The following is a 23,972-nucleotide window of genomic DNA, read 5'->3' on the forward strand; positions in this document are numbered from 1 at the left end:
AAGATTTTTTTTTTTGTTTTCTTTTTTTATGGCGCGCCAGTTCAAATTTAGATCCTTTATTATATTTTTTTTTCTAGAAATAAGGTTGCAAAAATCGACCTTGTATTCATACATATTTTATTAAACCTTCACTGTTAAGTTTTAATAATAAAAAAAACCTATTGAATATTAAAAGAAGCAAAAAAATTTACTAAAAATTATCGTTGTTTTAAGTACGAACCGTAAAAAGTTTCTGTTGTTAGGTAAAAATCCATGTAAATTTAAAAGCCATTGAGTGATTTAGGACTAGTTTTCTCTAATTTAGGCTTATCACCAAAGGCTCATCCTGAAATTTTCTTCGGGGAGTGGGAAGGGTTTGAAATAAAAACATTAAAACGTATCAATTTGTTTATATGCACTTTTGTTACAATTTTACGAGCGGGACAATTTTTGTTGGGGGGAGGGGGTGAAACTATATAAATCACGCTCCTTTGATATGGCCTTGCTTATCACCCAGAAAAAACATTAACATTTTTATTGAGATGCATTTTTTTCTTCATAAAAAGTGAACAAGTAATCTTCAGTTCAGAAATTGCAATGCAGCGATTACCCTGGAACCTGGAATTTTCCCCAACCCTTCAATCCTCCAGTTTCTCCAAAGAAACAGATAATCTTTCATTCCTAGGAGACGGATGTTCAGGCCCCCTAGAAAGGTACAAATGGGAAAGATTAAATATTGCATCAATTATTTATATCTGTATTATATTATTACTTATATACTATTAAAATTGGCTGAAGACGACAACAGAAATAATATACCATTGAGATTTCAGGAATAGGGGGAGGAGACTGTTGGTCAAAATAATAATGATGTGTTTCATTTTACGGATTTGCAGGCTGGAACTTTGTTATGAGAATAGTTTGTTTTGGGATTACATAGGCAATTTTAATTCTATACATTAGCCATCTTGTTCAGGAGAGTCAAATAGGGTGCGAGGCAGAGGGCGTTTGCTCCCCCTAGATATTCCTCCCTCCTTGATCTAAATACCTTTTTGGGAGTATTTTTTATTGAAAACGCCTTGTTTTGTGTTTTTCATTGGCAAATTGAAAAAGAAAGAATTTTCCCTTCTAGATTTTAAAAACACATTTGGCCCCCCCCCACGCTAAATTTCCATAAACTGCCGCTACTGCTCTTATTCCCGGCAAAATAGTAGTATCGAAATAATAAACTTTTTAGGTTTTAACTTCTCACCTTAATGCAGTTTGAATTTACACTTTTCCACAGTGAAATTTTAAATACAAAGATAAAACGAAGCAGCGAATTGAACACTTGAACAGCGAAACTTTGAACAGCGAAACATTGAACATTGAACAGCGAAAACGAACACTGATTGAGATTATTCCAGGCTTATTATTAATAATTGTTTAAATATTTAGAGGAATGCTACATTAGAGGGAAAAGTACCGTGCATAATGTCTTTTAGATAAAAAAAAAATATATCCAGTCACCTCACAGACTTCACCAACCGATTCCTGGTCAGGAGTTATATCATAATAATAGTCTATGTTTAACCCCCCCCCCCAAAAAAAAAAAATATATCGGGAAACGCGGCATGAAAAGGAGGGTCGATATATGTGTCGTAGTTATAGCAGTGAAAAGATAAATATGATTTGATCGAATACCCAGGGTTTTGTTACTGATTTGGTCGTATACATAGAGTTTTGATCAAATTTCCAGTTTTACAATGTCCTGCAATATCAATTCAATTTCAGAACGAACCCAAGTCAGAAAAAAAAATTCTGAAAAAACACACTGAATTTCAAGTATGAAGTTCGTTGGTGCAATATTTGGTAGAAAATTTTTAACTTAGATAAGATACCCCGGTACTTGGGCATTATATGGGCAGTTACAAGGAAACCAGTCACGAAAAACCCGTTTTTTACGGGTTAATTCAAGACATCGCTATAAAATAATGGAATGAATAGCGTGGTTTTCATTGCGTATGCGACATTTAAACTGTTGTTTTTTGGGGTTTAGGGGGGGAGGTACCTAGGTTAGGTTACGTATTTAATATATGAAATTCTTTACCCCCACCCCCTAATGTGCAAACATATAGCCCAAATTTGTTTATAAACTATTATATATTCATCCTATTTTATTTTATTTCATTAGCATTAACCAAACTTGACTTTTTAGAAATGCCCATATAATGCCCAAGTACCGATACCCCAATTGTTTCTACCTCTTGTCGGACCCAACCATTTTTATGCAAATTACTTTACGTGGATAATTTTCAATCATTATAACGTGAATTATTTTGAATCTTCAAAAATTTGAACCTTTTCATCACCTTCTCTCATTTTATACATTTAAATTACTATGGAAAAAAACATTGTTCCTTACTACATGTTCATCAATGTGAACACCATTTGGTCTCTTGTTATTAGAAATCAGCTGAAGATAACACATGCATCTGACATACGATTATCAACCACAGGCCCTTAGAAAATCATTTAGAAATCCACTTATTTCACCGTGGGAACTAATTTATGAGAATAGTTTGTTTTGGAATTCTATATCCAACCAAGGCCGCAATCTTCGCAATAAGAATGGTATTGTTTACATCATCCATGCGCAATTTCCTTTCAATATTATTCAACCGCAGACGAAGGGGTTGCGATAGTAAACAGGTTTTCAAACGGTACTGAATTTACTATTTATGGAACTGAATTTCAACTATGTTGAGGAAGTTGTATTCAAACCGACACTGAACATAATTAATTGAGCGGATTTAGCGGATAAATAGCGGAATGTTTATGCATGTTAGTCTCCAAGGGTGCTTTTAAAATCAAAACATAATAATATTCTTTTTTTTTTAGATTTTCAGGTTCATTTCGAAGGAGGGGGTGAAAAAAAGACGGGAAATATATGGAAGTTACGGGGAGAATCTTAAAAACACTGATATTTTAGGAAAGAGATGAGCCCAGAGCATGTATTTTTTTGGGGGGGGGGAGGCAATAAAGAAGAAATAAATTTTATCTGATTGTCTGAATTGGTCTAAATGTGAATCAAGAAAATTATCGTAAAATAAATGGGTACTGGTGCATTATGCGAGCACCGCGAAGAAGTCAAGTTTGGTTAATGCTAATGAAATAAAATAAATGAAGATGAATATATAATAGTTTAGAAAAAAATTTGGGCTATATATTTGTAAATTAGGGAGGGGGTAAAGCATAGCATATATTAAATACCTAACCTAACCTAGGTACCTTTCACCCCCCCAAAAAAAACAAAAAACAAAGAACAATCGTTTAAATATTGTAAATCATTGAGAAACAACGCTTTGCAATCATTTACCTATAGCAGTCTCTTGCAAATAGCCCGTTTGACTGGTTTCGTGACTGGTTTCCTTGATACAGTTTATAGCGGTGGGCCCGCATAATGCACCAGTACCAGTAAAAGAGTTTGTACAACCCTTTCAAGCGCATGTGCCTAGGTCAAGGCCTTATCCAGTGGGGAGGGTAGGGGGTTTTTACCCCCTCCCCTGAAATATTTGTCCGACTTGTAAAAACGTAACAAAAGCGAATATAAGCAATTTTTTTGTACTCTCCTCCGAAAAATTCCTTTTGTAACCACCCCCCCCCCCACCCAAAAAAAATCCTTGATACGCCCCTGGTCTAGATTAAGTACATGCACAGGAAATGTATTTAAGAGATAGGCTGGTCAAAGAGGAGCTGCACACCAAAGAAGGATTGTTTTTTCCCTTGAGCAGGTTGTTTTTCCTTAATAATAATAAATGTAAAAAATAAGTTTAGAATAAATATCTTTGAAGCGGCTTGAGGGTAAATTTCCAAGAAAATCAAAACATGACTTAATTGATTTGGCATATTCAGTTCCGTAGAGTTCACATGATTTTAGAAACGATGTTCTCCGTGGAAACACATTGGAATGGGAAGGGGCCTGAAAACCTCAAAATATTTAAAAAAAAGGCAAATTACATGGTCATTATAGGAAGATGGAAAGTCAAGATGTTTCTTTAAATGTTGGGATAATCGTATAAGAAATTCTTTTGATGCTCTATTTTCAAGTAATTTTACAATTTTTGCCATATTTTACAAAATTTCTCGATAGCGAAAAAAAGTTTGGCTCCCTTGCCATTCCTAAGGTGGTTTCACTGTATACTATTGCAGGAAAAAGCAAATCAAGGGAACTTTTGAATGCTTAGAAAATTGCATTTTTTCTGGTCCATATTTTCAAGTTTCTGTATATTTAAGGGCGTTTTTAACTAAATTTTCCTTGATAGGAAAATTCTCATCACTCCGCTGTGTGAAGCTTCTTGCAAGTTTAATATATACATTCCCAAGTAGTAGAATCATCAACAATACATTTTTGCAATCTTTCTTTCGAATTTCTTCAACTCTCCGATAACCGAACACCAATGCCACATCCGTTAGGTGATGCAACATGATGCATTACGTGATGATTATGCGGTGCAACAACCGTTTTTTGTATCCTTATTTTCTTGACCTGATATTCCATTGATTGATATTGATAATAAGATTACACAACTCCGAAAAGAAAAGGGACAATCAAAATCCATGATCTCTATAAAAACAATAACCGTAATAAGGTCTGTTATTTTTGTAATTAAAAATAAATAAGCAGAGGTCTTGTTGGGCTTAAGAACTGATATTACAAAACACAATTTTTGTCCTTTATTTGCTTAAGGACCGTTCAGGCTTACGTATAAAAAAGTTATAAAACTGTACGTGTATAATGCTTATTCTCCACGCCCGTTCATCGTTTGAAAAATTTGTACACCAAATGTTTTCAATTATCACAGCAACTCCATTGATTCTCCAGTTCGTTAACTCATTTTTAGTAAAATAGAATATTACACTTTTCTTCTTTTTGTTCTTAAATATACTCGTGACGCAAAAGTCGGCTACCTATTGGCTTTGTATAGCCAACGTATAATTTTTAGTATAGAAAATAGGACTCGCTTCAATTAATTTTTAATACACTGAAATAAGCGTGTACACACTTTACCACAGATTTTCGTGTACAGGGCGCATAATTTTATGAATTATACGCCTTATTCACTAGCGCGAACGGTCCCTTAGTTAATCCCTTGAAAACAGATCTATCAACCAGGCCTTTAAGTAACTCCAACCGTGGCATATAGGTTCTGTTACTAGAATTTGGATAACAGTAATTGTAAAGGTTCGCTATTGATATATTTTACTTAAAAACTGGAGGAAGTAAGTAAGGACTATTTGAAATAAGAAGCCATAAACATTACGGAAAAACGCAAAATAAGAGAAGGAATTCCAAAAATTAAAAAAAATTAAAATAGACAGAGAGAATTTGTTTCAATAATTTAATCTGCAATTTAATTTCATTGTTGGAATTGCAGCTGTCTACATGCACAGTCGCCACTCCAAATGAATAAAATGTATAAAAACTACTATAAAAGGTACACAAGTTTAAGTTAAAAAAATGATCATGTCTGCACTTCGCGCAGGACGTACATTTGCAGGAGCATCATAGTCCATAAACACGTTACTTCAATCGTTTAAAAACAACGCGAACATTATAGGTCGGTATCTTTCTGAGGTTGGCAATAGCGCAAACAGAGAAACAACAGGACAGCTTCAAAAGAATATTGTGGCTCAAAAACGTTTCATTCCTTGTACTGGCATGGATTTTACATGGAAGAGTCAGTCACGCAGGCGCGACACAGAAAGTGCATCACTGAAATTAAAGCACACCTTTTACCTAACATTAATTAAAAAAAAATTTTCCACAAAATTAGTTCCTCAAAGAAAAGTAAAGAACTCCATTAAACAAAAATGAGCAATAGTGAAATAAAATAATGTACAATGTGTGAAACAACCGCCAATCAGCAATGATAAATAAATCAAACCGAAAACAAACAAAACTTACAACAAATAACCCAGTGAAGCTCAAAACGAGCAGAAATTAACACAAGTTGGGCTCAAAATCTTCCCAAGGCCAGAACATAATTTGCACTTTACTGAAAAAAATATAAATGTTCTTACTTTTATAACTTTAATAAATCAAATAATATTAACATTTTGATTACTAAATATCAGTATATGTATATTAAATTGACAATGCACATTCAAATGGAAAACTTGATACCATTCGCAAAAAAATCTGCTTGGTTAAATTTTAAGAGCAGAAGTAGCCCCGAAAGTTTGAACATAATACCCTCAGCAGGGTTGCCATCGAGGTTACGTTCGTACCATTTTTGGTATGTTTTAAATAAAACGGTATGTTTTACGTTGCGGTCTTACATTTTTGTTTCGTTTTTGAATTTATGTTACAATTATGTTACGCTTTTGAATGATAAGTAAGTTTTACATTTTTCGGGTAATCTATTTTTTCCCCCGTAAAAAAACCGCTGTATCCATTTTAATTACACTGACATGAGTATCGACATTCTTTCACATCACGGTCATTTAATCTTATCACACAATTACTCAGTTATTAGGATGATAAAATACCCACTTCGCTTACTCGCATTGTAAGTTAAAAAACGTCATGAGCATAATATTATCATTTGCTTAGTGACAAGTGACAATAGTCAGTTAGTCACCTTACCAACTTTCAATTTCATCATATGAGTTTGAATCTTGTTCAATCAACAGTCATACTGAACTGATATGGGGAAGGGGCTAGCTGAAGGTTCAGGAAGGAAAATCTATAATAAAAACAGGTAAATAATAATAAAAGTTATTTTTCTTCTAATCTCTTTTTAAATATGTGATTATAAGATGATATATGTATTATTCTTTGGGTAACAACCTCAACCCCCCCTTTCTGATTGGTTGGACATAATATCAGGTTATATACAAACTTGCTCTTTTTATATTGGGATTATTAACAGCTGATATTGACAAAATTAATGAAACTTTAAAAAAAAGCCATTTTTTGGTTATAACCAAGCTATATCTAACCACTGAGGAGGGTTAGTTAAGCCAGAATTTTCGATTTTATGGTAGACTTTCCAAGTATCATGGTCATTTTTTGATATTATACTTCCCTTTTCCATTTGTATTTTCAGAAAAGGGGCTATGATATTTGAAAATAGTATAAAATAAAAAATTTAATGGTACTGCTTGTGTGTTTAGCATGTTTTCTTCAGAAAACGACAATTACTAAATATTTGGCATAAGAAAAAGACAATTAGACTAATGTTCATTTTTATGAAGAAGATAAACACTCTTGTATATGTATAGGGTAGGCTTGCAGTTTACTTAAACACTGATTCATAGTGACCACGCAGGTTGGGTTGGGGCCCCAACCCCCTGAGAACTTAAATTTCTTCCAATTTCTCGGAATTTCTTTATTAAATTATAGGTTTTTTACTATCCCCCCTAATTTTTTTTTAATTAAACCATTTCCTGTTCGTTTTTATTAATTCACTGATCTTTTTGTTGCATATTCCATTTATTTCTTCGTCGCACAATTTTTTTATAATTTGTGAACTATTTTTCAACCACTTCCAAATGTTCAGTTACTTCCCATATTTATCAGTATAGCACAACTGCATGAATACTTCCTGAGGATGTGTTAACTTAGATTGTTATCTTGGATGAGACATTATATTTTGTTTAATTGGAAAATTAAAAGTTGAAAATATTTTTTCCAGAATCTATAGAAAACTTTTCCAGAATGAAAACTTTTTTACTTGTTGTCCTCAAGCCATCGACTTATTTCGCTTATGCATTCAAAACCTAATAAATTTGGTGTTTATGTTATGTAAAACCCAATGTTTTTTGTACCACTCTCGTTCACTTATATTAACTTATTCTTGAGAAAAAAAAATCTCTATTTTTTAGTTCAATTTGAAAATAAGTCTTTTTTATTGTCTTACCCCTCCCCTAAAATTTCTTTGTACGTGCCTGGACTTGTTAGAACCATCAAAACAACTTTAGACTAACATTATTATGGTTGAATTATATGAACTCTTCTTTTATTTCTTGATTTCTTTTGGTTTGGAGTTACAATTCAAATTACAAACGGGAAAAGACATTTTATGTAAATGACTGCCATTTCGTATAGGAACTGAAGACAACGATTGAGATATTATTTGTTCGATAAAATAAAAACAAAACGAAAACTCTGTCACTCGGAATTGCTCAAATCTTCATGTAGGAGCGATGCAAATTTGAAGCTGGAGGAGGCGAGACTGAGACCGAGCCAATCTAAATATTAGACGGGAAGGGAGTGATTAAAATGATTTTGGGGTCTTTTTAAGAAGCTGGACTTATTAAGATCGTTTAAGTTGATATTTAACAATTAAAAAAAATCTAGTTGGTTATCTTCTTTGTCTGAAAACTCTAAGTTGTCTTGTGTTTGTTTATTTGCCTTGACCGCTCTTAATAGTGAAATTAAAGCATCAGCCCGGATCATCAGAAAGGGCACCAGCCCTTTCTATTTTCAATCAAATGAGCCCTTTTCGAAGTTCCTACGACAACTCCTTCGATACGAAGTACCCTGGTCTAAACAACAACAGCAACAACAAAAAAATCATACATTATACACGCATTGATCTTTACTATAAACAATTCAAGCCTTCCAATCACTTTCGACTATTAAAAAGGGCACTAGGCCTTTCAATTTCCAATCAAATGAGCCCTTTTGAAGTTTCTACGACAACACTTTCAATAAAAACCTTATATACCCCCAGGGCATAACTTACAACCCTTGCCCTGAGGGCTGGGGGGGGGGGGTGTCATCGTCAAAGACATAATTTCCAGAACTTTCTAATATGTTGACCACAATGGCTATGTTAAAATTTTCATTCGATGTGTTTGGGAGAATGGTGCACGTGAGAGGGTGGTTAGTTACACTCAAATCACTTTCGACTGCTAAAAAGGGCACTAACCCTCTCAATTCACAATTGCATGAGCCCCTTTTGAAGTTTTTACGATAACTCTAACTATAAAAACCTTATATGCTCCCAGGGCATAACTTACAACCTTTGCCCTGGGGGCTCTGGGGGTTTTTCATCCTTAAATACATAATTTCCAGAACTTTCAACTACGTTGAACAAAATGGCTATCTCTAAACTTTGATTGAATGTGTTTGGGGAAATGGTGGGCGTGAGAGGGGGGTCAATTACTCTCCACTCACTTTCTACTACCAAAAAGGGCAATTTCAATTTCCAAACAAATGAGCCCTTTTTGAAATTTCTACAAAAACTTTCTATATAAACCTTATACACCCCTAAGGCAAGTAGTATAGCTAAAATATATACAAGCGGGGTGTCTCCCCATATAGCTTTAATATTTACAAGCGGGGTGTGTCCCCATATAGCTTTAATATTTACAAGCGGGGATGTCTTCCATATAGCTACAATGCTTACAACAAGACAGTCCCGCCAATACAAGCAGACAGTGTAATGACCGGATTCAACTACCGTGAAAATTCGTGCTGATCTCTGTTCAAAGTGCGTGATGTTTTCATGGTAGTGATTCGTTTCCTTTGTATGAAATTGTGAAATTCTGTCCCTAATTTAATTTGTTTAATTAATTTACATAAATTAATTTATAATTAATTAATTTACATAATTACATTAATTAATTTATTTTTTTATTTATTTTTTTTATAACTTTTTTTTCTTTAATTTTTTTTACATGTCTTCGAATGAGATGAAACATACTTAAATTCAGTAGTGTTTTGTCGTGGTTTACCTTGTCAAAGTTAAATTTTTTTTATTTTTAAATGTTAATTTCTTATTTCTTTCTTTTAAATGAAACATTTTGATGATTTTAGTAGTGTTTTGTTATGTTTCTAGTTGTCACAGTTACATAATATTTATTTTTCAAATTTCATTTTGGATTTCTTTCATTGAAATGCAACAATTGGATTACTTCAGTTGTGTTTTGTTGTGCTTTACCTTGTCACAGTTACATTCTTTTGATTTTTCAAAGTTCATTTTGGATTTCTTTCGTTGAAATGCAAGAGTTGGAATATTTCAGTAGTGTTTTCTTGTGGTTTACCATGTCACAGTTACAATCTATTAATTTTTTAAAGTTCATTTTGTATTTCTTTCTTTGAAATGAAAGAGTTGGATTATTTCAGTAGTGTTTTGTCGTGGTTTACCTTGTCACAGTTACATTCTCTTAGTTTTTAAAGTTCATTGTGGATTTCTTTCATTGAAATGCAAGAGTTGGATTATTTCAGTTGTTTTTTGTCGTGCTTTACCATTTCACAGTTACATTCTCTTGATTTTTCAAAGTTCATTTGAATTTCTTTCGTTGAAATTAAAGAGATGGAATATTTCAGTAGTGTTTTGTCGTGATTTACCGTGTCACAGTTACATTCTCTTGATTTTTTCAAAGCTAATATTGGATTTCTTTCCTTGAAATGCAAGAGTTGCATTTCAGTAGTGTTTTGTCGTGGTTTACCTTGTCACAGTTACATTCTCTTGATTTTTCAAAGTTCATTTTGAATTTCTTTCGTGAAATGCAAGAGTTGGAATATTTCAGTAGTGTTTTGTCGTGGTTTACCATTTCACAGTTACACTCTCTTGATTTTTCATAGTTAATTTTGAATTTCTTTCATGAAATGCAAGAGTTGGAATATTTCAGTAGTGTTTTATCGTGATTTACCTTGTCCCAGTTACATTCTCTTGATTTTTGAAAGTTCATTTTTAATTTCTTTCCTTGGAATGCAAGAGTTTGAATATTTCAGTAGTGTTTTGTCATTGTTTATCTTGCCAAAGTTACATTCTCTTGATTTTTCGAAGTTCATTTTGGATTTCTTTCCTTGAAATGCAAATATTGGAATATTTCAGTAGTGTTTTGTCGTGGTTTACAATCTCACAGTTACATTCTCTTGATTTTTCAAAGTTCATTTTTGGATTTCTTTCGTTGAAATGCAAAATTTGGAATATTTCAGTAGTGTTTTGTTATGGTTTACCTTGTCACAGTTACATTCTCTTGATTTTTCAAAGGTCATTTTTGGATTTCTTTCGTTGAAATGCCAGATTTGAAATATTTCAGTAGTGTTTTGTCGTGGTTTACCATTTCACAGTTACACCCTCTTGATTTTTCAAAGTTCATTTTGAATTTCTTTCGTGAAATGCAAGAGTTAGAATATTTCAATAGTGTTTTATCATGGTTTATCTTGTCGCAGTTACATTCTCTTGATTTTTCAAAGTTCAATTTTGAATTTATTTCGTTAAAATGCAAAAGTTGGAATATTTCAGTATTGTTTTGTCGTGGTTTACCTTGTCACACTTACATTCTCTTGATTTTTCAAATTTCATTTTGGATTTATTTCGTTAAAATACAAGTTAGAATATTTCAGAAGTGTTTGGTCGTGGTGTACCCTGTCACAGTTACATTCCCATGATTTTTTCAAAGTTCCTTTTTCATTTATTTCGTGGAAATGCAGGAATTGGAATATTTCAGTAGTGTTTTGTCGTGGTTTACCCTGCCACAGTTACATTCTCTTGATTTTTCAAAGATCATTTTGGATTTCTTTCATTGAAATGCAAGAGTTGGAATATTTCAGTAGTGTTTTGTCGTGGTTTACCATCTCACAGTTATATTCTCTTGATTTTTCAAAGTTCATTTTTGGATTTCTTTCGTTGAAATGCATGTATTGGAATATTTAAGTAGTGTTTTGTTATGGTTTACCGTGTCACAGTTACATTCTCTTGATTTTTCAAAGTTCATTTTTGGATTTCTTTCGTTGAAAGGCAAGAGTTGAAATATTTCAGTAGTGTTCTTTTGTGGTTTACCTTTTCACAGTTACATTCTGTTTATTTTTTAAAGTTTATTTTTGAATTTATTTCATTGGTATGAAAGAGTTGTAAAGTTTAAGTAGTGTTCTGTAGTGGTTTACCTTGTCACAGTTACACTCTCTTGATTTCTTCAAAGTTCATTTTTAATTTCTTTCCTTGAAATGCAGGAATTGGAATATTTCAGTAGTGTTTTGTTATGGTTTACCTTGCCACAGTTACATTCTCTTGAATTTTTAAAGATCATTTTGAATTTCTTTCATTGAAATGCAAGAGTTGGAATATTTCAGTAGTGTTTTGTCGTGGTTTACCATCTCAATGTTACATTCTCTTGATTTTCAAAGTTCATTTTTGGATTTCTTTCATTGAAATGCGAAAGTTGGAATATCTAAGTAGTGTTTTGTTATGGTTTACATTGTCACAGTTACATTCTCTTGATTTTTCAAAGTCCATTTTGGATTTCTTTCGTGAAATGCAAGAGTTGGAATATTTCAGTAGTGTTTTGTCGTGGTTTACCATGTCACAGTTACATTCTTTTGATTTTTCAAAGTTCATTTTTGGATTTCTTTCGTTGAAATGCAAGAGTTGGAATATTTCAGTAGCGTTTTGTCGTGGTTTACCTTGTCACAGTTACATTCTCTTGATTTTTCAAAGTTCATTTTGGATTTCTTTCCTTGAAATGCAAGAGTTGGAATATTTCAGTAGTGTTTTGTCGTGGTTTACCATGTCAGATTAACATTCTCTTGATTTTTCAAAGTTCATTTTGAATTTATTTCGTGAAATGCAAGAGTTAGAATATTTCAATAGTGTTTTATCGTCGTTTACCTTGTCACAGTTACATTCTCTTTATTTTTCAAAGTTGATTTTTGGATTTCTTTCGTTGAAATGCAAGAGTTGAAATATTTCAGTAGTGTTTTGTCGTGGTTTACCTTGTCATAGTTACATTCTCTTGATTTTTCAAAGTTCATTTTGGATTTCTTTCCTTGAAATGCAAGAGTTGGAATATTTCAGAAGTGTTTTGTCGTGGTTTACCCTGTCACAGTTACATTCTCTTGATTTTTTCAGAGTTCATTTTTCATTTCTTTCCTTGAAATGCAAGAATTGGAATATTTCAGTAGTGTTTTGTCATGGTTTACCATCTCACAGTTATATTCTCTTGATTTTTCAAAATTCATTTTTGGATTTCTTTCATTGAAATGCAAGAGTTGGAATATTTCAGTAGTGTTTTGTCGTGGTTTACCATCTCACAGTTATATTCTATTGATTTTTCAAAATTCATTTTTGGATTTCCTTCGTTGAAATGCAAAAGTTGGAATATTTCAGTAGTGTTTTGTTATGGTTTACCTTGTCACAGTTACATTCTCTTGATTTTTCAAGGTCCATTTTGGATTTCTTTCGTGAAATGCAAGAGTTGGAATATTTCAGAAGTGTTTTGTCGTGGTTTACCATGTCACAGTTACATTCTCTTGATTTTTCAAAGTTCATTTTGAATCTCTATCGTGAAATGCAAGAGTTGGAATATTTCAATAGTGTTTTATCGTGGTTTACCTTGTCACAGTTACATTCTCTTGATTTTTCAAATTTCATTTTTGGATTTCTTTCGTTGAAATTCAAGAGTTGGAATATTTCAATAGTTTTTTGTCTTGGTTTACTTTTTCACAGTTACATTCTCTTGATTTTTCAATGTTCATTTTGGATTTCTTTCCTTGAAATGCAAGAGTTGGAATATTTCAGTAGTGTTCTGTCGTGGTTTACCTTGTCATAGTTACATTCTCTTGATTTTTCAAAGTTCATTTTGGATTTTTACATTCTCTTGATTTTTCAAAGTTCATTTTGAATTTCTTTCGTTGAAATGCAAGAGTTGGGATATTTCAGTAGTGTTTTGTTGTGGTTTACCTTGTCACAGTTACATTCTCTTGATTTTTCAAAGTTCATTTTTGATTTCTTTCATTGAATTGCAAGAGTTGGAATATTGTGTTTTATCATTGTTTTTCTTCTTACAGTTACAGTTTCTTGATTTTTTATATTTCATTTTGATTTTCTTTTGATAAATGAATTAATTAGAACATTCCAATAGTGTTTTATCGTGGTTTACCTTTTTACACAGAAACTCTTTTGCTTTTTCAATTCTTATTTTGGATTTCTGTCGTGAAATGAAAGAGTTGGAATATTTCAGTAGTGTTTTGTTGTGCTTTACCTTGTCACAGTTACATTCTATTGATTTTTTCAAAGTTCATTTTGGATTTCTTTCATTGAAATGCAAGAGTTGGAATATTTCAGTAGTGTTTTGTCGTGGTTTACCTTATCACAGTTACATTCTCTTGATTTTTGAAAGTTCATTTTGGATTTCTTTCGTTGAAATGCAAGAGTTGGAATATTTCAGTAGTGTTTTGTCGTGGTTTACCTTGTCACAGTTACATTCTCTTAATTTTTCAAAGTTCATTTTGAATTTCTTTCATTGAAATGCAAGAGTTGGATTATTTCAGTAGTGTTTTGTCGTGGTTTACCTTGTCAAAGTTTCATTCTCTTAATTTTTCAAAGTTCATTTTGAATTTCTTTTGTGAAATGCAAGAGTTGGAATATTTCAGTAGTGTTTTGTTGTGCTTTACCATGTCACAGTTACATTCTCTTGATTTTTCAAAGTTCATTTTGAATTTTTTTCGTGAAATGCAAGAGTTGGAATATTTCAATAGTGTTTTATCGTGGTTAACCTTGTCACATTTACATTCTCTTGCTTTTTCAAATTTCATTTTGGATTTCTTTCGTGAAATGCAAGAGTTGGAATATTTAAGTAGTGTTTTGTTGTGCTTTACCTTGTCACAGTTACATTCTATTGATTTTTTCAAAGTTCATTTTGGATTTCTTTCCTTGAAATGCAAGAGTTGGAATTTTTCAGTAGTGTTTTGTTGTGGTTTACCTTGTCACAGTTACATTCTCTTGATTTTTTAAAGTTCATTTTTGGAATTTTTTTCATTGAAATGCAAGAGTGGGAATATTTCAGTAGTGTTTTGTAGTGGTTTACCTTGTCCCAGTTACATTCTCTTAATTTTCAAAGTTTATTGTGAATTTCTTTCATTGAAATGTAAGAGTTGGAATATTTCAGTAGTGTTTTGTCGTGGCTTACCTTGTCAAAGTTGCTTTCTCTTGATTTTTCAAAGTTAATTTTGGATTTCATTCGTGAAAAGCAAGAGTTGGATTATTTCAGTTGTGTTTTGTTGTGCTTTACCATTTCACAGTTACATTATCTTGATTTTTCAAAGTTCATTTTGAATTTCTTTCGTTGAAATGCAAGAGTTGGAATATTTCAGTAGTGTTTTGTCGTGATTTACCTTGTCCCAGTTACATTCTCTTGATTTCTCAAAGTTCATTTTGGATTTCTTTCCTTGAAATGCAAGAGTTGGATTATCTCAGTAGTGTTTTGTCGTGGTTTACCTTGTCACAGTTACATTCTCTTGATTTTTCAAAGTTCATTTTGAATTTCTTTCGTGAAATGCAAGAGTTGGAATATTTAAGTAGTGTTTTGTCATGGTTTACCATGTCTCAGTTACACTCTCTTGATTTTTCATAGTTCATTTTGAATTTCTTTCATGAAATGCAAGAGTTGGAATATTTCAGTATTGTTTTATCGTGATTTATCTTGTCCCAGTTACATTCTCTTGATTTTTCAAAGTTCATTTTTAATTTATTTTCTTGAAATGCAAGAGTTGGAATACTTCAGTAGTGCTTTGTCATGGTTTACCTTGCCACAGTTACATTCTCTTGATTTTTCAAAGTTCATTTTGGATTTCTTTCCTTGAAATGCAAGAGTTAGAATATTTCAGTAGTGTTTTGTCGTGGTTTACAATGTCACAGTTACATTATCTTGATTTTTCAATGTTCATTTTTGGATTTCTTTCGTTGAAATGCAAAAGTTGGAATATTTCAGTAGTGTTTTGTTATGGTTTACCTTGTCACAGTTACATTATCTTGATTTTTCAAAGTTCATTTTTGGATTTCTTTCGTTGAAATGCAAGAGTTGGATTATTTCAGTAGTGTTTTGTCGTGGTTTACCTTGCCACAGTTACATTCTCTTGATTTTTCAAAGTTCATTGTGGATTTCTTTCGTTGAAATGCAAGAGTTGGAACATTTCAGTAGTGTTTTGTCGTGGTTTACCATGTCAGATTAACATTCTCTTGATTTTTCAAAGTTCATTTTGAATTTCTTTCGTGAAATGCAAGAGTTGGAATATTTCAATAGTGTTTTATCGTGGTTTACCTTGTCACAGTTACATTCTCTTGATTTTTCAAATTTCATTTTTGGATTTGTTTCGTTGAAATGCAAGAGTTGGAATATTTCAGTAGTGTTTTGTCGTGGTTTACCTTGTCACAGTTACATTCTCTTTATTTTTCAAAGTTCATTTTGGATTTCTTTCCTTGAAATGCAAGACTTGGAATATTTCAGTAGTGTTCTGTCGTGGTTTACCTTGTCAGAGTTACATGCTCTTGATTTTTCAAAGTTCATTTTGGATTTTTACATTCTCTTGATTTTTCGAAGTTCATTTTGAATTTCTTTCCTTGAAATGCAAGAGTTGGAATATTTCAGTAGTGTCTTGTCGTGGTTTACCTTGTCACAGTTACATTCTCTTGATTTTTCAAAGTTCATTTTGGATTTCTTTCGTTGAAATGCAAGAGTTGGGATATTTCAGTAGTGTTTTGTTGTGGTTTACCTTGTCACAGTTAGATTCTCTTGATTTTTTAAAGTTCATTTTGAATTTTTTTCATGAAAACCAAGAGTTGGAATATTTCAGTAGTGTTTTGGCATGGTTTACCTTGTCACAGTTATATTCTCTTGATTTTTCAAAGTTCTTTTTTAATTTCCTTCGTTGAAATGCAATAGTTGGAATATTTCAGTAGCGTTTTGTCATGGTTTACCTTTCCACAGGTACATTCTCTTGATTTTTCAAAGTTCATTTTGGATTTCTTTCATTGAATTGCAAGAGTTGGAATATTGTGTTTTGTCGTGGTTTACCTTGTCACAGTTACATTATTCTTGATTTTTCAAAGTTCATTTTGAATTTCTTTCGTAAAATGCAAGAGTTGGAATATTTCAATAGTGTTTTATCGTGGTTTACCTTGTCACAGTTACATTCTCTTGCTTTTTCAAAGTTCATTTTGGATTTCTGTCGTGAAATGCAAGAGTTGGAATATTTCAGTAGTGTTTTGTTGTGCTTTACCTTGTCACAGTTACATTCTATTGATTTTTTCAAAGTTCCTTTTGGATTTCTTTCATTGAAAAGCAAGAGTTGGAATATTTCAGTAGTGTCTTGCCGTGGTTTACCTTATCAAAGTTACATTCTCTTGATTTTTCAAAGTTCATTTTGTATTTCGTTTGTTGAAATGCAAGAGTTGGACTATTTCAGTAATTTTTTGTCGTGGTTTACCATGTCACTCTTACATTCTCTTGATTTTTCAAAGTTCATTTTGAATTTCTTTCATTGAAATGCAAGAGTTGGATTATTTCAGTAGTGTTTTGTCGTGGTTTACCTTGTCAAAGTTACATTCTCTTAATTTTTCAAAGTTCATTTTGAATTTCTTTCGTGAAATGCAAGAGTTGGAATATTTCAGTAGTGTTTTGTCGTGCTTTACCATGTCACAGTTACATTCTCTTGATTTTGCAAAGTTCATTTTGAATTTCTTTCGTGAAATGCAAGAGTTGGAATATTTCAATAGTGTTTTATCGTGGTTAACCTTGTCACATTTACATTCTCTTGCTTTTTCAAATTTCATTTTGGATTTCTTTCGTTAAATGCAAGAGTTTGAATATTTAAGTAGTGTTTTGTTGTGCTTTACCTTATCACAGTTACATTCTATTGATTTTTTCAAAGTTCATTTTGCATTTCATTCCTTGAAATGCAAGAGTTGGAATATTTCAGTAGTGTTTTGTTGTGGTTTACCTTGTCACAGTTACATTCTCTTGATTTTTGAAAGTTCATTTTGGATTTCTTTCGTTGAAATGCAAGAGTGGGAATATTTCAGTAGTGTTTTGTCGTGGTTTACCGTGTCACAGTTACATTCTCTTAATTTTCAAAGTTCATTTTGAATTTCTTTCATTGAAATGAAAGAGTTGGATTATTTCAGTAGTGTTTTGTCGTGGTTTACCTTGTCAAAGTTACATTCTCTTAATTTTTCAAAGTTCATTTTGAATTTCTTTCGTGAAATGCAAGAGTTGGAATATTTCAGTAGTGTTTTGTTGTGCTTTACCATTTCACAGTTACATTCTCTTGATTTTTCAAAGTTCATTTTGAATTTCTTTCGTTGAAATGCAAGAGTTGGAATATTTCAGTAGTGTTTTGTCGTGATTTACCTTGTCCCAGTTACATTCTCTTGATTTCTCAAAGTTCATTTTGGATATCTTTCATTGAAATGCAAGAGTTGGAATATTTAAGTAGTGTTTTGTCGTGGTTTACCTTGTCACAGTTACATTATCTTGATTTTTCAAAGTTCATTTTGAATTTCTTTCGTTGAAATGCAAGAGCTGGAATATTTCAGTAGTGTTTTGTTGTGGTTTAACATTTCTCAGTTACACTCTCTTGATTTTTCATAGTTCATTTTGAATTTCTTTCATGAAATGCAAGAGTTGGAATATTTCAGTATTGTTTTATCGTGATTTATCTTGTCCCAGTTACATTCTCTTGATTTTTCAAAGTTCATTTTGGATTTCTTTCCTTGAAATGCAAGAGTTGGAATATTTCAGTAGTGTTTTGTCGTGGTTTACAATCTCACAGTTACATTATCTTGATTTTTCAATGTTCATTTTTGGATTTCTTTCGTTGAAATGCAAAAGTTGGAATATTTCAGTAGTGTTTTGTTATGGTTTACCTTGTCACAGTTACATTCTCTTGATTTTTCAAAGTTCATTTTTGAATTTCTTTCATTGAAATGCAAGAGTTGGAATATTTCAGTAGTGTTTTGTCGTGGTTTACCTTGTCACAGTTACATTCTCTTGATTTTTCAAAGTTCATTTTGGATTTCTTTCGTTGAAATGCAAGAGTTGGAATATTTCAGTAGTGTTTTGTCGTGGTTTACAATGTCAAAGTTACATTCTCTTGATTTTTCAAAGTTAATTTTGAATTTATTTCGTGAAATGCAAGAGTTGGAATATTTCAATAGTGTTTTATCGTGGTTTACCATGTCACAGTTACATTCTCTTGATTTTTAGAAGTTCATTTTTGGATTTCTTTCCTTGAAATGGAAGAGTTGGAATGTTTCAGTTGTGTTTTGTCGTTATTTAACTTGTCATTGTTACATTCTATTAACTTTTCAAAGTTTATTGTGGATTTCTTTCCTTGAAATGTAAGAGTTGGACTATTTCAGTATTGTTTTGTAGTGGTTTACCCTGTCACAGTTACATTCTCTTGATTTTTTCAGAGTTCATTTTTAATTTCTTTCCTGGAAATGTTAGAATTGGAATATTTCAGTAGTGTTTTGTTGTGTTTTACCTTGCCACAGCTACATTCTCTTGATTTTTCAAAGATCATTTTGGATTTTTTTCATTGAAATGCAAGAGTTGAAATATTTCAGTAGTCTTTTATCATGGTTCACAATTTCAAAGCTATATTATATTGATTTTTAAAAATTCCTTTCCTGATTTATTTATTTGAAATGCAAATGTTTGAATATTTCAGTAGTGTTTTGTTATGGTTTACCTTGTCACAGTTACATTCTCTTGATTTTTTAAAGTCCATTTTGGATTTCTTTCGTGAACTGCAAGAGTTGGAATGTTTCAGTAGTGTTTTTTGGTGGTTTACCTTGTCACAGTTACACTCTCTGGATTTTTCAAAGTTCATTTTTGTATTTCTTTCGTTGAAATGCAAGAGTTGGAATATTTCAGTAGCGTTCTGTCGTGGTTTACCTTGTCACAGTTACATTCTCTTGATTTTCAAAGTTCATTTTGGATTTTTTTCCTTGAAATGCAAGAGTTGGAATATTTCAGTAGTGTTTTGTCGTGGTTTGCCATGTCACAGTTACATTCTCTTGATTTTTCAAAGTTCATTTTGAATTTCTTTCGTTGAAATGCAAGAATTGGAATATTTCAATAGTGTTTTATCGTGGTTTACCTTGTCACAGTTACATTCTCTTGATTTTTCGAAGTTCATTTTTGGATTTATTTCGTTGAAATGCAAGAGTTGTAATATTTCAGTAGTGTTTTGTCGTGGTTTACCTTGTCACAGATACATTCTCATGATTTTTCAAAGTTCTTTTCGGATTTCTTTCGTTGAAATGCAAGAGTTGGAATATTTCAGAAGTGTTTGGTCGTGGTTTACCCTGTCACAGTTACATTCCCATGATTTCTTCAGAGTTCATTTTTAATTTCTTTCCTTGAAATGCAAGAATTGGAATATTTCAGTAGTGTTTTGTCATGGTTTACCTTGCCACAGTTACATTCTCTTGATTTTTCAAAGTTCATTTTGGATTTCTTTCATTGAAATACAAAAGTTGGAATATTTCAGTAGTTTTTTGTCGTGGTTTACCATCTCACAGTTATATTCTCTTGATTTTTCAAAGTTCATTTTTGGATTTCTTTCGTTGAAATGCATAAGTTGGAATATTTCAGTAGTGTTTTGTTATGGTTTACCTTGTCACAGTTACAGTCTCTTGATTTTTCAAAGTACATTTTGGATTTCTTTCGTGAAATGCAAGAGTTGGAATATTTCAGTAGTGTTTTGTCGTGGTTTACCATGTCACAGTTACATTCTCTTGATTTTTCAAAGTTCATTTTGAATCTCTATCGTGAAATGCAAGAGTTGGAATATTTCAATAGTGTTTTATCGTGGTTTACATTGTCACAGTTAAATTCTATTGATTTTTCAAAGTTCATTTTTGGATTTCCTTCGTTGAAATGCAAGAGTTGGAATATTTCAGTAGTGTTTTGTCGTGGTTTACCTTGTCACAGTTACATTCTCTTGATTTTTCAAAGCTCATTTTGGATTTCTTTCCTTGAATTGCAAGATTTGGAATATTTCAGTAGTGTTTGTCGTGGTTTACCTTGTCACAGTTACATTCTCTTGATTTTTCAAAGTTCTACATTCTCTTGATTTTTCAAAGTTCATTGCAATTTCTTTCGTTGAAATGCAAGAGTTGGAATATTTCAGTAGTGTTTTGTGGTGGTTTACATTGTCACAGTTACATTCTCTTGATTATTCAAAGTTTATTTTGGATTTCTTTCGTTGAAATGCAAGAGTTGGGATATTTCAGTATTATTTTGTTGTGGTTTACCTTGTCACAGTTACATTCTCTTGATTTTTTAAAGTTCATTTTGAATTTCTTTCATGAAAACCAAGAGTTGGAATATTTCAGTAGTGTTTTGGCATGGTTTACCTTGTCACAGTTACATTCTCTTGATTTTTCAAAGTTCATTTTTAATTTCCTTCGTTGAAATGCAATAGTTGGAATATTTCAGTAGCGTTTTGTCATGGTTTACCTTACCACAGGTACATTCTCTTGATTTTTCAAAGTTCATTTTGGATTTCTTTCATTGAATTGCAAGAGTTGGAATATTGCGTTTTGTCGTGGTTTACCTTGTCACAGTTACATTCTCTTGATTTTTCAAAGTTCATCTTGAATTTCTTTGGTTGAAATGCAAGAGTTGGAATATTTCAGTAGTGTTTTGTTGTGCTTTACCTTGCCACAGTTACATTCTCTTGATTTTTCAAAGTTCATTTTGAATTTCTTTCGTGAAGTGCAAGAGTTGGAATATTTCAATAGTGTTTTATCGTGGTTTACCTTGTTACAGTAACATTCTCTTGATTTTTCAAAGTTCATTTTGGATTTCTTTCGTGAAATGCAAGAGTTGGATTATTTAAGTAGTGTTTTGTTGTGCTTTACCTTGTCACAGTTACATTCTATTGATTTTTTCAAAGTTCTTTTTGAATTTCTTTCGTTGAAATGCAAGAGTTGGAATATTTCAGTAGTGTCTTGTCGTGGTTTACCTTGTCACAGTTACATTCTCTCAATTTTTCAAAGTTCATTTAGGATTTCTTTCGTTGAAATGCAAGAGTTGGAATATTTCAGTAGTGTTTTGTCGTGGTTTACCTTGTAACAGTTACATTCTCTTGATTTTTCAAAGTTCATTTTGAATTTCTTTCGTTGAAATGCAAGAGTTGGAAAATTTTAGTATTCTCTTGTCGTGCTTTACCTTTTCACGGTTACATTCTCGTGATTTTCCAAAGTTTATTTAGGATTTCTTTCATTAAAATGCAAGAGTTAGAATATTTAAGTAGTGTTTTGTCGTCCTTTACCTTGTCACAGGTACATTCTCTTTATTTTTCAAATGTATATTTGAATTTCTTTCGTCGAAAATTAAGAGGTGTAATTTTTCATTAATGTTTTTTGTTTTGGTTTTGTATTACAAAGTTAAATTATCTTATTTTTTACTTTTCCTCCTTAATTTCCTCCTTTGAAACTCAATAGTTGTAATATTTTCATCGTATCTTATTTCGCTTTATAGTTTCACAGTGACATTCTATTAATTTTTCGAATTTCAATTTGAATACAATTCGTCTAAATTAACGAGCTAGGATATTTTAGTAGTGTTTTGTTATGATTCAACTTCTAATAGTTACATTCTCATGATTTTTTAAATTTCATTTTTGATTTCTTTCGGTGAAATGCAAGAGTTGGAATATTTCAGTAGTGTTATTGTCGTGGTTTACCTTGTCACAGTTACATTCTCTTGATTTTTTAAAGTTCATTTTGGATTTCTTTCGTTGAAATGCAAGAGTTGGAATATTTAAGTAGTGTTTTTGTCGTGGTTTACCTTTTCACAGTTACATTCTCTTGGTTTTTCAAAGTTCATTTTGAATTTCTTCCGTGAAATGCAAGAGTTTTATTATTTCAGTAGTTTTTTGTCGTGGTTTACCTTGTCACAGTTACATTCTCTTGATTTTTCAAAGTTCATATTTAATTTCTATCGTGAAATGGAAGATTTGGATTATTTTAGCAGTGTTTTGTTGTGGTTTATCTTGTCAAAGTTACATTCTTTTAATTTTTCAAAGTTAATTTTGAATTTCTTTCATTGAAATGAAAGAGTTGGAATATTTCAGTAGTGTTATTTCAGTTTTACCTTGTCACAGTTAAAATCTCTTGATTTTTCAAAGTTCATTTTAGATTTCTTTCATTGAAATGCATGAGTTGGAATATTTAACTAGTGTTATTGTCGTGGTTTACCTTGTCACAGTTACATTCTCTTAATTTTTCAAAGTTCATTTTTAATTTCTTTCGTTGAAATGCAAGAGTTGGAATACTATATTAGTGTTTTGTCGTGGTTTACCTTGTCACAGTTACATTCTCTTGTTTTTTCAAAGTTCATTTTTAATTTGGTTCGCTGAAATGCAAGATTTGGAATATTTCAATAGCGTTTTGTCGTGGTTTACCTTGTCACATTTACATTCTCATGATCTTTCAAAGTTCATTTTGAATTTCTTTCGTTGAAATGCAAGAGTTGGAATATGTCAGTAGTCTTTTGTTGTGCTTTACCTTGTCACAGTTACATTCTTTTGATTTTTCAAAGTTCATTTTGAATTTCTTTCGTCAAAATGCAAGAGTTGGAATATTTCAGTAGTGTCTTGTCGTGGTTTACCTTGTCACAGTTACATTCTCTTGATTTTTCAAAGTTCATTTTGGATTTCTTTCGTTGAAATGCAAGAGTTGGAATATTTAAGTAGTGTTTTTGTCGTGGTTTACCTTGTCACAGTTACAGTCTCTTGATTTTTGAAAGTTATTTTTGAATTTCTTTCATTTAAATGCAAGAGCTGGAATATTTCAGTAGTGTTTTGTCGTGGTTTACCTTGTCACAGTTATATTCTCTTGATTTTTCAAAGTTCATCTTGAATTTCTTTCGTTGAAATGCAAGAGTTGGAATATTTCAGTAGTGTTTTGTTGTGCTTTACCTTGTCACAGTTACATTCTCTTGATTTTTCAAAGTTCGTTTTGAATTTCTTTCATTGAAATGCAAGAGTTGGAATATTTTAGTAGTGTTTTGTCGTGGTTTACCATCTCACAGTTACATTCTCTTGATTTTTCAAAGTTCATTTTGGATTTCTTTCGTTGAAATGCAAGAGTTGGATTATTTCAGTAATGTTTTCATGGTTTACCTTGTCACAGTTACATTTTCTTGATTTTTCAAAGTTCATTTTTAATTTCTTTCGTAAAATGCAAGAGTTGGAATATTTC

General features: G+C 31.7%; 1 protein-coding gene across 1 annotated transcript in view; it reads left to right on the forward strand.

Moving 5' to 3' along the window:
• The first annotated feature begins 6,579 nt into the window (after window positions 1–6,579).
• LOC148948457 (uncharacterized) overlaps window positions 6,580–23,972 on the forward strand; it is a 78,909-nt gene continuing 61,516 nt past the window's right edge. The window contains exon 1 of the mRNA XM_089094384.1: window positions 6,580–6,722. The gene's annotated coding sequence lies outside the window, so the exon portion shown is untranslated. The remainder of the gene's footprint in view (window positions 6,723–23,972) is intronic.

Source organism: Artemia sp. Qi Xiang Cuo, chromosome 9, assembly GCF_049724085.1.
Source record: "Artemia sp. Qi Xiang Cuo chromosome 9, ASM4972408v1, whole genome shotgun sequence".
In the NCBI taxonomy this organism is placed as follows: domain Eukaryota; kingdom Metazoa; phylum Arthropoda; class Branchiopoda; order Anostraca; family Artemiidae; genus Artemia; species Artemia sp. Qi Xiang Cuo.